At 37.8% G+C, this 16,521-nt stretch overlaps 1 long non-coding RNA gene across 1 annotated transcript in view; it reads right to left on the reverse strand.

The window, feature by feature from the left end:
- Positions 1-1,274: 1,274 nt before the first annotated feature.
- The window catches only part of LOC118967235 (uncharacterized), a 152,698-nt gene continuing 137,451 nt past the window's right edge, over positions 1,275-16,521 (reverse strand). The window contains exons 11-14 of the long non-coding RNA XR_005054128.2: positions 13,590-13,927; positions 6,265-6,369; positions 2,484-2,587; positions 1,275-2,384 (exon numbers count right to left, since the gene is read on the reverse strand). This is a non-coding gene — a long non-coding RNA (uncharacterized lncRNA). The remainder of the gene's footprint in view (positions 2,385-2,483; positions 2,588-6,264; positions 6,370-13,589; positions 13,928-16,521) is intronic.

The raw sequence follows: 16,521 nt of genomic DNA on the forward strand, positions 1-16,521 counted from the left end.
TTATGTCTAAATGTCTAAATGTCTGTGCACACATATGCATCAAAGCCAGAATAGGCTCTAAACTGACTTTCTCTTGAATGCCATACTGGTTATGGTCTTATTAAATAAAAGCCTCTTAAGTGCATCTGTGATCACTCTGTACACCAAATTAAAATGTCCCTATTTTTGGAGTTCTCTGTAATGTTCATTTGTAAACAGAAACCTTGTGTTTAACAGAGCACTCTGATAATACTAGCACATTGCCCCCTGCTGCTCACTTTGCAAAAAACATCAGTATTTTGTCATGAATATTTGATTTAACATGCCTAGGCTATTCTTTGAAATTCATGCCAAGTTTTTATTAAGACTTTATCATAAAAATCCCACTCTTTTAGTCTCTCAGGCTTCAACCTGCAAATCCAAATTTTGAGCCATTTTGTGGTAAATGAAGTTCATCTAGAAAATTCACAAAATTTGCTCCCCTCCCTCTTCTCCTGTTCCCAGCTAATCCAAGTCAGAATGTGCCTTTAGAAGGATTCCTGACCCTACAGAAAAACATACATTCTCAAGGAAGCATCTCCACCTTATACTTCCCAGTCTAGTCCCCTCCCATCACACAGTTTTGCTTGCTGGGGTCATCTCAAATTGCCCTTGGTAATGATCTTCATCAGTTCCACTGGGGTTCTACAGAGTCTCTACGTACCCATCAAAGAGGTGGGTACAAGGCAGCTGAAAGCATCAGGAGCAATGATGAGGGGCTCAGTCTCTGGCCTTGTGCCACCTGGCCTGTGAGTCCCACCATGGTTTGGGGAATGCTGGCTATCTCTAGGACATCCCAGGTGGTACAAGTCTGCCTAAACAGGAATCCCCTGAAAGGGATGGCCTCCAGACACACTGGATCAAATAGTAAATGACAGCCATGGCCTGGATTCCCAAGGCTGGAGAGCTACAGTGGACTTTGATCTTCTTCCCAGAGTGCCCTGCAGGAACATATGGCTATGGCTGTCGCCAGATATGTGACTGTCTGAACAGCTCCACATGTGACCACATCACTGGGACCTGTTACTGCAGCCCAGGATGCGATCAAGGTAAGGATACTAGTAAATAATCACTACCTTGTATTGTGTGACAGTGTACCAGCTAACATTAAGTATTTTCACATATGTCATCTGCTATAATCCTCATCGTGACTGTGTAATGCATTATTCATTTAGTTGCCAAATGGATGCCTTATTGTCACTGTCCTACAGATGAGGAAACTAAAGCTCAGAGAGGTTGAGTAATTTGCCCAGGTCACATAGCTAATATGCAGAATATGTCAGGGTTTCGATGCCACATTTGTCTGATTCCAAAGCTCTTGGACTTTCCACTGTGCCTATAATTTTTTCCAGCTTTATTAAGTTATAATTAACCCGTAGAAAGCAATACATATATACAGTTTTTATATACACACACACACACACATATTTACACATATGTACAGCAGCACAAAGTACACAACTTGATAAAATGATATTTACCCAGTCATGAAACCATCACCATAATAAAGATAATGAATACATCCATCATCCCCAAAGCTGTCTTCTTGAAGGACATACACAAATCAATCATAGTTGCTTCCAGAGAAAAGATAGAGCAGGAAGGAGAGCTCTGTTTGATTACATATACTTCTGGAGTGATTTTTGTTAACTATGTCTAAATATTAGGTTTGCAAATTAAAAAAAAAATAGTAGAAACCAATGAATGGGAAGGATATCATATGTGCCCATGAGGAGTTTATAGGCTAATGGAGAAGACAAACATTTACTTAAAAATTACAGGGCAGCATGAGAAATGATGAAAGAGATTTGTGCAGATAGAGCACAGAGAAGTGCCTAGCTGCAGCAACTATATTCTATTAAAAGCAGGAAAAAATACTGTGTGATGATTTTTTTCTTCTTACACTGCTACCATCAACGTTTTTGGAAAATATTTGAAATATGGAATTCTGTTGTGTACTATGGCTCAGGAGTTTAGTCTTAGACTGTGTGTTTTAAGTGTGTTCTCCCATCGAGGGCAATGGGAGAGCCACATAGCGGCTCTGTCCCGTGTGGCATTGGCTTAGCCAGCGTGCAACACAGTGGTGGCCATGCCATGGCTGCCCAGCAGAAGCCCGTGTGCACAGTGGGATGTACCACCTCCTTTGTGTGCATCCAGGGGCTCTGCGGATGTGGCCCATTGTCAGAAACAAGGGGCCGCTTCATCTTGACAGGGACAAAAGGGGTGGATGACTGAAAACCTTGAAGGAGTGAAGCTTCTCACAATAAATAAACAGTCTTAGAAGCACTGCAGCAATATAATTCTTTAGAAACACATTGATCTTTGGGTTTCTGTTCATTGTCTGCTGGAGTTCAGAATCCATGCTTCTGGTAGAAAAAAAAAGGAATGTTATTATGTATGAGACATAGTAGCTTATCATAAGGGCGAAAGGATTGTGGTTGTAGACCCCCATCTGACAGATTTACCTGGAACGTTTCAGAAATCTCACGTTGAAGTTTGATGCCTTTAATTTTAAATGTACTCCAACTCCACTGAATTTGTGCTGTCTCATTGTTCTTTTATTTTCCTGCTAAGAAATATTTGAAAATTATTTTCTATATTTAGAGTTTATCTCAAATCTAACTGTCTCCAAGATGAGTTTTCCCATGGCCCCTTTAAGCTTTCTAGTTGGTAAGAGTGGCAAACACCTAGAGCTGGCAATTCATACAGTGTTTCACTATTACTCAACAGCCAGTTTACAACAAAAGCTGAAGGAAAAAGGGGAGTAAAGTAAATGGGATTTACAAATCTTTTGAGTGAAGACAAGAATTACATCAACATTACCTTCAATATGTCCAAATAGATTTTTCACTTAAAATGAAGGTTTTAAACATGACTAACACAACTTAGAATTATTCAGTATTCCTTACTTTAGTCCTGTCTCTGATCTTTTATACCGCTATTTCTAACATCAGAAAGCTTCTGTTTCACTTTGAAACTATAGCTCTTTCTGTATTCCATAGCAGTTAGTTTAGATGGTTTGAAAACTATCTAATGGTTTGTATTCCATAGCAGTTAGTTTAGATGGTTAGTTAGTTAGTTTGAAAACTATATTGTTGTAATATTGTTTCAACTGCCTACTAAGAACATGTGTTATAACAGTACAAAGAATGTAATCTATGTTAAATAAAGGTAAAATTTAATTTCATTCACAGTAAGAATTTAGCTTAATATAATAATAGAATGGGTTTAGATTTTAACCCCTCTCTCTACAAAAACGATTTACACTGATGTGGAATTACTCTTTCATTTAACAGAGTTTATTGATGCAGATTTTCCTGTCTATATTATATACTTTGTGAGTTCTCTGCAACCAATGAATGATCCAGATGGACTTTCCTTTGACAAACTACGTGCTGATTCCTTAAATGGTGGACTGTTGTCTTCACAAAATGAAAAAGCACTTTAATACTGACTTCCGTAAGACACACGAACAAATTGTTCCCCTAACGATCACATTATGCTTTTCAAAGCCAAATGGAAATAAGTTTCAAATCATCTTCTGTCAGTGATTATGGGCACCCCTGCTCCTTCCTATTGCTACAGGTATTATTAAGAGCTAAACATACTTTCCCTTAAATGCATCAAAGGTAATTTCATGGTTTACATCAAGATTTTTTCCACGTTTCTTTGGTTTCTGTGCCTATCCAACCATTCTATGCACTGTGACACATGTTTTGCTCAAAGTCAGTTTCCTGTCTTCTTGTTATAAGAACCCTGTTGAGCTTTGTATTCCCAAAACTTAACTAGGCACCTGGCCAGTAGTAGATGTTGATCTTTGTAGTTACCAGCACATACATGCCAAATGTTGTTCCAAGCTCTATATGGATTAACTCTACATGTACTTGCATTTAATGCTCACAACAGAGGGTATTAATGGTAAGATAACACACCCAGAGGTTAAATAACTTGTCCACAGTGGAGGGCCAGCCTTTAAACTCAGTCAGTCTGCCTACAGACCCCATGTTCTTAACCGCTGGGCTCGAGTGGTATTAATTTCACAGCACTGATTGATTTGGTTGCATACTTACAGAGATTCCAGGACCAAAAACACTGAAAGGTGGATGAAGAAACTTGTGTGACCAAAGAGATCTTATAACTCTATAGGTGGGACGGTGTGATTGTATTCTCACTCACTTTCTCACTTATTTTATGCTTTAACTTTAACTTAAATACCAAGGAGATATTTCTGTTGTGTGTATGTGAAATACTCTTAGCTTATAAATTCTCCTAGAACATCCTTTACAATTTAGGTTTGCTATTTTCATCAATAAGTTTATTTCTCTTTATTTTTTAAATTTCTCTTTAAATGAAAGATTCATTTTAGTTAATATGCAAGCCACATCCTCTTCAAGCCTTTTTTACTGCATTTCCATGAAATCATAAAAGCAAAATCTTTTCAAGTGTTTTCTATTGATTCAAGAAACATTGAAGGAATATGGAATAAAAAAATCTTAGATTTGCATAACTCACTGAAATTGATAAAGCTCTTCTATATAAACAGTTTAATTGTATCCCCCTACAATACTGCACAGTGAATAGAGTGGGTGTGATAATTCAGTAAGTCGAGTAAAAGGAAGTTAGGTGTGTTAACACCTGATGTGGTATTTTCTACCACTATACTCTGTGTTTACTGATAATACTCAAATGTAGTATTTGACTGTGGATATATCCTTTCCCTCAAAATTGTAGGTAATCCTATAGTTATTATGAAAAGGGGCCCACTATGCTATAAGGCAGATATTAAATAATATAGTATTGTTGTTCAGAGAATAAGTGATTATTTCTGGCTGAAGGAGTAGGGTGTGGGAAGCAAGGTCCCTAAGAACATCTCCTAAGACAGGTCTTGAAGGATAAGTAGACAATGCACTTATAAAAAAGATTCAGAAGACCACTCCAGGTAGAAGGAATAATCAAAGAAGGGTTTCTCTGTTTGCCAAAACTTAGTGGATTTAGCTAACACGGAATCTCTCTTGCCACAAACATCTGAAGGTTCTGGGGAAAAATATAAGAAAAATAATGTAAATATAAGGCTGATGTTGTAAGAGTTAAAAAAAAATAAGGAGGTATGAGGGGGCAATCCACCTGGTCTCAGAAAAAACAGTTACTTGAAAGGCAGAACAGGGAGTAGAGATTAATACGGCTGTGGTCAGGAGGTGGGACAGCAGACCCACAACAGGAACTGGCAGGCCTAGAAGCTTCAGAGTTAATGTCCACACAGAAATAGGAGTCAAATCTTCTGCCCTCCCTTGAACCCTGCATAAAGATAGGAAGAGCTGCTTGCCCCGTGAAGGAAAGCTAGATAAACTACGTCTTCAGCACCAAGAATGGTAAAGAATGTCCAGAATAATATAAAGAAAAAAAATCTCCAGAAAAAAATGTATAACTCATTGGTTAAACAATCATCAAGATGAAAATAAGGCACAAAAATTATTCAGAGGCTAATGGTATCCCTATGGTATCAGATGTAAAAACCAACAATCTGCTGTTTCCACAACACAGGCCACACTGGATTATCAAAGACAAAATAATTCCTACTGAAGATAAGCTCAGAACAAACACTGCCAGATCTGTAAGGAAATGATATGCCTGGGTGAAAATCAGCAAACACTGTAAGCAGAAGAGTAACACCTCCAAGAATCTGAGAGTATAAAGTAATCTGAAAGAGAAAGCAAAATAATTATATTTCTATTAAAGAGAGGGATAAATGAAGGAATGGAATCCTTAAGGTAAACCAAGATATCAAGGCAAAAGAATAAGCAGATTTGAGAAAGAATAAAATGAAATGTCTAGAGATGAAACATACAGCCATTGACCTTGTCAGGGCCACACAGCGAATGACACGCACTGACTAGGAATCCGTGCCCCTCAGATCTGAGGCGGGAGCATGACTCGCTCTGGATCTGTCACCACGTTCATGCTGAGGCCACGCTTCCAGCAGCCGATCCCTGCCGCTGGCTGAGCGTTCTCACCCTGCGAGTCTCAGGACTGCTCTGATGAGTGACTTTACTGCATCTCCCACCAGCCTGGCTGGAACTTTCTTGGGCAACTTAAGACCCTGCTGCCCCATCCACCATGCCCTCCTTCCCCATCTCCTTCGCAGGAGTCAGACCTGCCCCACAGGGCGTGGCCTCCCCTTCCTCCAGCTCCCTCCCTTTTTTCTTCACCAGCACCTCCCTCAACAAATGTCTTCCAACCTAATCTCACCTTGATGTCTGCTTCCCAGGGGATCCAAACAAATGCAGAACAAGATCTGAAATGGAGATCTGAGAAAAATGGTCCTCAGGGCAAAACTGTGATATAAACTATCATCTAAAAGGGCAAAAATAAAACATTTTAGTAAAACAAACAAGACTTAGACCCTTGCTAATGCAGTTCAGAAGCAAGAACATTGGACCCAACATGAAAGAATGGGTTCCAGAATCACTGGTGACAAATATGGGAATTTTTAAAATGAGAAATATAAAAACAGCTACAACAAGTGATGTAATTAATGAGATTAAAAAAAAAAAACAACAACCCAAAATACTGGGTCATAATAGCATAGAAGATGGGCAAATATGTAGTTATGGCATTCTGTAGAAGACCTTTTTTATTATTCAGGATAGGATAGAGGCATTCGAATAAATTTATCTTTCTTAAGTAAGAATAAAAAAATAAGATTTCTTATAAATATGCCAGTTTGACTATGTGTGGTTAGTATCACTTATTCTGCAAATCCCATTAAAATGGCAGTGAATGAATATGAAAGAAGTAAGCCCATAGGAAAAAAGAAAACAAGAGGTGGTGACCGTGGACAGCCGGTGTTTAAAATATAACTGGCAACAAAAAGTGTAGGAACTGGAAGTAGATTAAAGCAGGGAAGACGAAAATGCAAGGACATTTAGTGCGTGAAACCAGTAAGAAGCAATCTGGTTCACGCAGGAAACGCTGAGGAACTGGAGGCAGCAGGTTTTGCAGAAGGGCGGAAGGTGGGGCTGGGGAATGGGTACAGTAGGGTTGGCTGAAAAACAGCATACAAAGCTTGAATCTCAATGCACCTGTGTGCTGCAAACAAGGACAATCCCCTCCCTCACCACAGCAAGAAATCGAGAGAAAGTTTATTTTTTGAAGAAGCTGGGCTGGAGAAGTCCCAGTGTTGGGGATGTGGGAAATAACTAAGGGCAGAGGTGAGGTGCTAAACTGAAAAAAGGCAGTTAAGTTCTGCAGGCTCACACACTAAGAACCCAAGCCAGGCTGATAGTCTCAGACAGAAGATGCAGATTTCTCTCTCTGCTGACACTGACCAGCCTAAGAGAACACAGGCAAAACCCACTACGGATCCTCTATTATTTGGTCATCAACAAAGAGACATACAGATTCCAGTTAGCTTTCAAGGGCCTTGTTCTTCAAAACGAATGGACAGCCAATAACCACCAGACATTAGAGGAAAACCTCCAACATGAAAGAAAGAAAAATGATTGAATAAACAGGAAAAAAAAAGGAACTTGGAAGATGGAGCAAATACTTATATATAACTATGATTAATATTCTATGAAATATAAAAGTCATTACATCCTTGAAATAATAATAAGGATCGTCATTGAGAAATTAAAGAATAAAAAAGACTTTGGAAAGCTTTTGGGTTTCAGAAACAAAAACATTAACAGAATATTTGGAATACAAAGTTCAAGAAATAGTCCAGAAATAGAACAAAAAATGAACAAATCAGCAATAGGAGAAAAAGGATAAGAGAATTAAAGGACCAGTTCAAGAGCTCTAATATCCAAATAATAGCTTCAGAAAAAGGGAATAAAGGAAAATGTCAAAGACATCTGAGAAATTTGTGAGGACCAAAGACCATGGGACTCCAGACCAGAGACGCCCCACTGAATGCACAGCAGAATGACTGGGGGGAAAAGTCTGTTACCCATGCACGCCACTATGAAATATCAGAAAGGAGTGATTAAGGGACAAAGAGAAAAGTTTCAAGGAGAAATCACAGAATCAGACAGAGAATGTCATTGCACTTGACAACAGACACATTGGAATGAGGCAATGAGAAAGTTTAAGGGATAATGATTTTCAGTGTAGAACTTCATGCTCCTATACCCAGCCAAGTAATCACATGTGAGAGTGGGGTAAATATATATTGTAGACATGTAGAATAAATAGATATTTTAGACAAAAATTTCTGAGAAAAGTTTGTCTCCCAGGCACCTGCTTTTTAGGAATTAGCAGGGGGATTCTCTCAAAACATGCGGGTGCACTAAAAAATGAGAACTAATGGGGTGCTGAGGGTAGGAAAGGCAATATAGATGTCCTGGGATAATTGTAAAGAGGAAAAAAATCCCATAACAGTAACTCAATAGACAGTATCCAAAACAACACATTAAAAAAATAGCATACAAATGTTATTGAGAAATCTGAAGATACTTGGAAGAGCTAAAAGTCTTGCTTCAGCCGGGTGGGATTTCAGAGTAGGAAGGCTGGGCCTGCTTCTTTTCATCAGAAGCCAAAAGACAAAGGCTTTAATTTTTTTAAACTCCTTGTTATCTAAGAAGATTAACTTGTTTTAAGTGTACCTACAAAGTCTAGAAAATAAAGTCAGTGTGGGTGGCAGTCAGTGAAGTAGAAAAAAGGAAATATGGAAATTTTGATAAATTGAAGATTAGAAAAAAGGATTGAAAAATCATTAAAATAAAAACACAAACTAAGGTCATAGAAGAAAATCTAAAATATAAATAAGTATAATAAAATGGATTAAATGTGTCAGAGAAAAGCTAAACGGTCTCATATTGAATGAAATATCAAAAGCCAGCCCTGGCTGTTTAGAAGAGACATGCTTCATGAACACAGATGCAGGAAGATAGATATTTAAGACAGATAGAAAGTGACTGTCTTTAGATTAATGTCAAACCAAATAGGCTACAGAGCAAAAGATTTATTAGGAACAACTAATTCGTACATATGGATAAAATAATTTACCTGGAAGCTGTAATTCTGAATCCATGTGAGCCTAACAATGTAGCCTCAAACTATATAAAGATAAATTGAAAGAATTTCAAGGAAAAGGGAAAAATGTCAAAAGTTGGGAAAAGCATAATACATTTTAAAATGTAATTAACAGCCTTGTGCTAACATACATGAGTGTGTGTGCTTGTGTCTAGATATAGGTATAGATATGGATAAAGATACACATGTATGTCTTCATGTTTATTGAACTATCAAGCTGGTTATTGTAAAATAAAAGGAGAAACCAGCTAATCCTTCAGCTTCTAAGGACTCTGCCCTGAATATAATCTTGACCAGTTCAGCTTTTCTAGTCACTTAATAAAGATCTAATCTAGTCTGATATAAATAGCTATACATTCTCCCAATTTTGGATTATTCTCTTTCCGCCATTTGGCTATCAGGGGTTCAAAGGCCACCTTGGGGAGACAGGATGGGGTCGGCTTTTCTCCGCTTCTTGGTAGATGTCCTTCTTGGCTTCCTAGCTGTGTTTTGGCTGATGGGGAGAGAAGGAGGGACATAAACGGGGGATTGGAAAGAAAATAATGTTTGAGGGTAAGAAGATTTGATTTGAATGCCACACCCAAATTCAGCTTCTATCTTTTAAGAGATACATCTGTGAATTTTTGTTTTGTTTTGTTGTTTTTGCTTTTGTTTTTGTTTTTTATTTTGGTGTCATTAATATACAATTACATGAGGAGCATTATGTTTACTAGACTCCCTGCTTCACCAGGTCCCCCCCACATACCCAATTACAGTCACTGTCCATCAGTGTAGTAAGATGCTGTAGAATCACTACTTATCTTCTCTGTGTTGTACAGCCCTCCCTGTGCTCTCCCCCCACATTATACATGCTAATACATACGTGACTTTTTAAAAAAAGACATTATTATTGGTATCTTATACATCCCCAGCTTGACCACTAGCTTCCAGCAGTCTAGCTACAGCCCTTCCGTTGCAGCCACGTTACCCCATGTTACATGTGCTAATTGTAATGCCCCTTATTCTGCTTCTCTTTTTTTTTAAGTATTGTAATTCTGGAAATTTGAACTTACAACCTTGGCAGAACATTTCTACTAACTGAAGGTGTTGATACCTAAGCCATTTTAAACTATTAATTAAAAAGTTTTGGACAACTAATACTACTATCATCCCAGTATGAAATAGTGTGGTGATTGAGAGAAGAGGCAAATATTTCAACATATTTTCTTGGAAAAACACAGTGGGAGACAAAGGGCTCTAGGGAAAAGCAGTAGTAACAGTAATTAGTCATCTCACAAAACAGAATTTTGTTTTTTATATAACTGGAATGTCACCTGAATTTTGGGTTAAATGGAGACAAGTTATTTTCAAACATTTTCACTCATTAACTTGACCACATATTACTAGATTTCTATTGTAATGGAAATCATATATGCGTTTTGTTTTTTTCTTATATGTTAGAATAACCAGTATTGGTGATTTGGCTACTCAAAGAATTAACATTTTGTGGTAACAGGAGAAACTCAATCATGGGTATTTTCTTGAATATGAAGAATTTTTTTCCATTTTCTCTACCTACTACTATATTATGTAAACTGTGTAGTCTCCTACCAAATAAAAATATCCCCAAGGGGAATTACTGTTCCAATTTAAATGCTTTTTTAAAAGAAGTTTACAATGAAAATGTGTAATTCACTTTTATTTTCTCATTTCTTCTATAAAAAGTAATCAGTTCCTTGACATGGTCTATTTATTTTTTACATAGGAAGTAGGGAAAGTCTCACTTTTTAAATTCTTTATTCTTGATGAAACTCAGTGGTAAAACAAAGCTTATTATAAATAGTAAAATAAAACAGCATAGTAGAACAAACTTATTCTTTTATTCACCACAATCTAAAATAGCATTCCCGTTTATTAATGATTGTATTATCTTCTTAGGATGTATAACATTTGCAACCAGAAAAGAAAAACAAAAAGTACAAATGAAAAAAAGATTAGGAATTTCTAGAACAGCTATTATAAATTCCGTATTAAGTGCTCAGGTTAGTTAAATACATTTTAATTTAGAGCCTACTATGAATGTAGATAAATAGATTTCCACTGCCAGAGAACATGCTGTACTATGGGACACAGCAACAAACATGAATCTGTATGATATATATATGCTACACCAGTGTTATAATCAAAGAGTTGTAGGGACCTAGAGAAGGGATTAATTTAATTACTTACAGGATTTACAGAAGAGTTTATTGAACATGGGGGGTGGGGGGCACTGAGTTGCAACTTGAAGAATAAGTATGATTTTACTTAGGAAAAGGCAGTCTAGGTAAAAAGAGCATTCCAAGAACAAAGCATTAGGTCTGAAAGTGCACGGTGTGATTTGAAAGCCCTGTTCAGTACTCTGCTCCTATTACAGGGTTTAGTACATTGAACTTATCCAGTTATCTGTTTCCTTTTTTGAAAAGGGGATGTCTTTCTATCTCCAGTGCATTACAATGCAGTAATTGGAATAATGCAGACATTCAGCAAGTATTTCTTCAGTGAATTAATATCCTGGCTGGAATATGGAATGAATGGAAGAACATGTGGTTGGAGATTAGTGCTACAATGGTAGATGAGATTACTGTTCAAAGCCTTTTAGGAAATGTGGATGACAAAAGTTTTTGAATATTCATGTGTTATTTTCTAGAAAGATAAATTTGGAGGAGCATGGAGGCACCATAACCAGATAGGAAGCAATGACTGACTTTTTTCCTGCTTCAAGGAGACATTTATTAAACCTGTCTTTTAGGAAGGTACCATGTGATTCATTGTTTTTGCTCTGCAAAAATCTTGCACTGTTAAAGAAAGGAACTACTATTCACAAATTTTAGAGACATGTAAATTATGATAGGTGTTTTGAAAATTTTAAAAGAGCAAGAACTTGCTTCTAGCAAGTAATCAGGGAAGATTTGTTGGAAAAAGTGACAATTTAATTAAAAAGTAATTAATATTACTGTTTTACCAAATTGAGATGATTTTCATGATTTTCTTTAATTGAATCTAAGTTAGCAAAGATACTGTTTTATACAAGTTCACATCACAGACTTAAATGTTTGTAACACTAAGAAGCTTGATTTCAGATGTAAGAACACTGCTGCTCATAAATAATAATTTTAGTTAATTATTGAGCACCTACCCTGTGCCACACCCTTTACTGCAGCCCGTGTGTGTGTGTGCGTGCGCACGCGCGCACGCAGTTATGGTTCAGTGCCAATTTACTGATGTGGAAACGGGACATAAGGGATAATTACTGTGCCCAAAGTTACACTTCTAGAGCTTGGCAAAGCCAGAATTCAATCCAAATCTATCTGAATCTATAGCCCATATTCTTAATACTCTACTAATCTAATTACTAAGTATTATGTGCACAATTTTATCAAGAATAAGTATTATAAAGAAATATGCTGCTGCCTTGTAATTTTAATGATCACTTAATTTAAAAGTGAAAGTGATAGTGAAATACTATAGTATATCACCATTGCCTCTTGTGGGGGGAGAAAAACAAGATTTCTTTATAATTTTGACCTAATTAGAATAGTTGGGCCTTCTAAAGATAGAGACTGCCTCAATATCCCTAAAGGTGCATGAAAGTGCATTTAACATGTAGAAATAAGATCCGGAAGCTAAATATCTGAAGGAATTCCCTTGGGACCATGAATTAGTAGCAATGATTAGGTGTCAAAAAACCATTTAGTCCTTGCCAGATTTGGTACTATATTTTAAACAAATTTGAATGTAACATGATCCTAGTATTAACTGACATAGGATCTTTAAACTGCTAACACATGGAAATATAATTAAGAAACGAGTATGGATTTTATTGTCATATATGCCCTTGAAAAAAGAACTGTAAACTTGAAGTTTCTAGAGACAATACTTTTAAGGAGTTAGAACTGCAATAACAAATTGTTTGAGTTTCTTAAAAATTTGAAAGGTCTAAGTCCAGGTCTCTGCCTACAAAACAAAATGCCATATGTGTAAAACTACACTTTAGAATCATGCATCAGAGGAATTATAAATATTTTAATAAACACAAATATTAACATGGTGATTTATAACATTAGGTAAAACCTAGAATTGAAATTAAGTCCAGTTAATATTAAAAGTACTGATACTAGCATTTTACCTCTACTATTTCATTTAGAATCCATTTTTTAAGGCAGCATTTCAATGGATTGAACATTGCATGTCAGAGAGCCCTTTCATTTTTATGTTCACATTGTACATTCTTAAAATTCTTTTCAAAATTGAACACCAAATGCTTGTGTTCATAATAAAAAGTAATAAAGTCCCACAGTTTAGGTACTCACAGGTGGGCCTTCATGGCTGCTAAGAGATGAAGGCCCTCAGTAGAGTCTGGACTACTTCACCTCCACTTTTCTAGGGCCTGAAAAGTCTATGTCCTGCCAAAGTGTTCCTCCCCCTCCCCCTCCCCACCCCTTCTTCTCCCCCTCCCCCTCCCCCTTCCTCCCTCTCCCTCTCCTCCCCCTCCCGCTCCTCCTAGTAGTTTGACTTACATGAAAGAAGTCCTGAGATCAGTAACAAAATCAAAGGTGATTAGCTATTATATTCTCATCTCTGGAGCCACTTTGCTCCTAGACTTTTAAGTGAGAAAGTTGCCAGAACTCCTGTGGTCAAGGTGTTTAAAAAAAACCTATTGACAGGTTGTGTTCACAAAGGATATTTGCTTTCCCAGCTTCTGGTAGGAGGGTAGACGTTGGTGAATCAATCAGGAAATGCCGCATTCCTCTCCACCCAAAGACTGGTGCTCACAAGGGGAGAAGGCAGTTGGATGCGGTCCAGGGAAACGCCATTGAAGGATTTCTGCGGGAGCTGCTTACCTCTGAACACTTACCTGGAAGCACAAGATAAGATTCTAGAGAAAAATGGAGCTTTGATATAGTTACATTTATATGTATATGTCAAACAAGAAATGATAACACAGCATCAACAATAAAAGCAATAGTTAAAAGTTATCAACTAGATTTTCCTTGAATCTTTCCTTACCCCCAGCACCAAGCTAGCAGATAAAGTTTCTATTTTTGCCTGAGAGGATATTGGAGTTCAACTGGGTGAAAGCAGAAATAATACGCAAGAAATTACTCTTAGTAGCTTGAGCATGTGGAAAGCAACCAAAACAGAAGGAATACAGTTTCCAAGAGAAATGAAATCAAATTGTAATGCTGACCAAGCCTGCAGCTTGGCAGCATCCTGAAAAGACATAAGATTGTTGAGAGTCTGACTACAGAAGGTGTCTGCTGAACCTAGATTCCGGGGTTCTCAGTCTCAAAGATGACCCTGCCTCGCATGTGGCACAGAATTGGGGAGCAACCTCGGTGCAGGAGCCGTTTATGGCTGGCTTGGGCTATTAGTGTGCAGCCAGCAGCCACTGTTGTCCAGCTATTAGAGGGCCTGCTCTCATTTTCTGTGCGTGGCTTAAGCATCCCAGATCCTTATACACTCCAATGATGAATGAGACTAAATCCCCACAAATCCAGGCAGGAAGGAGGGCTCAGAATGAGATGAATTTTATTTATAGAAAAAGAAAGAATAGATACTTTTCTACATCTATATTTATTGATCAAAACTCACTCCTACTATGTATAGGACCATACTGAGGGTCACTAGGAATTCATGTGTGGAGAATGGCCGCATCAAGGGAGGCTGCCCTATAATCACAGCCAATCAATTCCTCTTGGAAAAAATCCTTAAGCCTATTAAGGAAATGGTCATAGAAATGGGTGTGGATTTGAAGTGACTTTGATTTGGGCAATATATTGTGACGATATTGAGTAATTCTACATACTGCTTTTAAATCCCCAGACAGTTACTGCCTTGGTGGCAAAAGGAAGAAAGAAAAATGCAGTCTTGTTAGACTTTGACAGGATTTATTTCTCTGTCAGTCCGATGAGAATTTCCAGATAGGAAAGAACCTGAAAAGTGGTTTCAGGCTGTTATTCTTGAACTCTGAATAAAAACAAAAAACAAACACGCGAAACAACAAAACTCACGTATTCTTCCAGGAGAGGAAGGCACACACAAAACCAAAGAGCTTGTGAGAAGTTGGGTGTGAGTGTGGACGTCAGAGAGGAAGACTCCTGCGCTTCCTTGGCTCAGAGTCCTACTGTCAGATACTAGCAGTGAAACCGGAGAGAACCCTCTCAAAATGAGATTGAACAGCAAGGTTTTTTTGGAATACGTTGGCCTGCAAGGTCCCGTGGGACGTATGGAAGGGGAAGGCCTGCAGGCAGCAGGGAAGAGAGTCTAGGACCCAGGTGGCAGAGCCTCCTCACTGCTTTTGGGGAAGTAAAGAGGGGCAGAAATCCCTCGCTGACCTCGGGCTGTGTGGTGGCATGAGAAGGTATGGCTTAGCAGCAAGAATCTTCTACTAGAGTTAGGGGATCTGATTCACTGAGCGGCCATGGGAAATACACTCCCTGTCTCAGGGTCTCACTACCTTCCAGTGTGTGTTCTAGACCAGATGTGTTCAAATGGATTTGCACGGAATCTTACGGTGTGTGGTGGAACTACAGGTCTGCTTGACCCGTCTTGCTTCTATTTAAGTGGTTGTCTTTAGAAAAATTGGTTTCATTTATTCTTTGCCTCATAAAACTACATTTGGGAAGGGGAGAATTTCTTAATTAAACAACAACAATGAACACTGAAAACCGGAGGCCCCCCAGTGCTGCCTCGGGGCTCCTCCAGCATCCGTGGCGCCATTGCCCTCATTTCTCTCTCAGGCTTAGACCACGGCCAGTGTGATCAAATGCTTCACTCTGATTTGAGAAAAAGATAATTTACCCCATCAGGAAAACTTCTCAAGAGTATTTCATTCTCGTATCCATATTTCAAATGCTGATGAAGCATTGAAATGAAATGAAGCATTGACATACAGGTGAGTTGAAAGTCTCAAATTTCAAAATGGCAGAAATAAAAATTACAGAATTTTATATAGAAAGAAGGTGAATTGGAAAATGGAAAGCATCAATGAGAGAGATACACCTTAAAAAATCAGAAACAAATGAAATCAGATACTTTGGGATTTTCTGAAATTGGAAAAATGTGGTTTGGGTCAAAATTCTGTCACTCAGAAGCTGTCTGCTTTGGAGAATTTGCTTAACTCCTCCAGTCTCTGAGTTTGGCCTTTGTAAATTAACTCTGTCTTAATTCTGTATTAACTCCATCTTCTGGAGAGCTGATATGAGAATCACATGAGATAACTGGGGGGTCGGGGAAGTGTGAAGTACTTGGAAATCACTGGGACTGTATTACTGAAAAAACATTAGTTATGTAGATGGACAGAAATATAGATATGGGTGCAGGGGAATGTGTTAAAATGTCATGATTATAATCTTAAAAGACATAGAACAGTATGCTAAAATCAGGATTTTTTACATTGTAAAGAAATGTCCTTGTTGCTTCTACTTCAACTTTCATATTCTCTTAATA

Source organism: Manis javanica, chromosome 10 (genome assembly GCF_040802235.1).
Source record: "Manis javanica isolate MJ-LG chromosome 10, MJ_LKY, whole genome shotgun sequence".
Classification (NCBI taxonomy): Eukaryota; Metazoa; Chordata; class Mammalia; order Pholidota; family Manidae; genus Manis; species Manis javanica.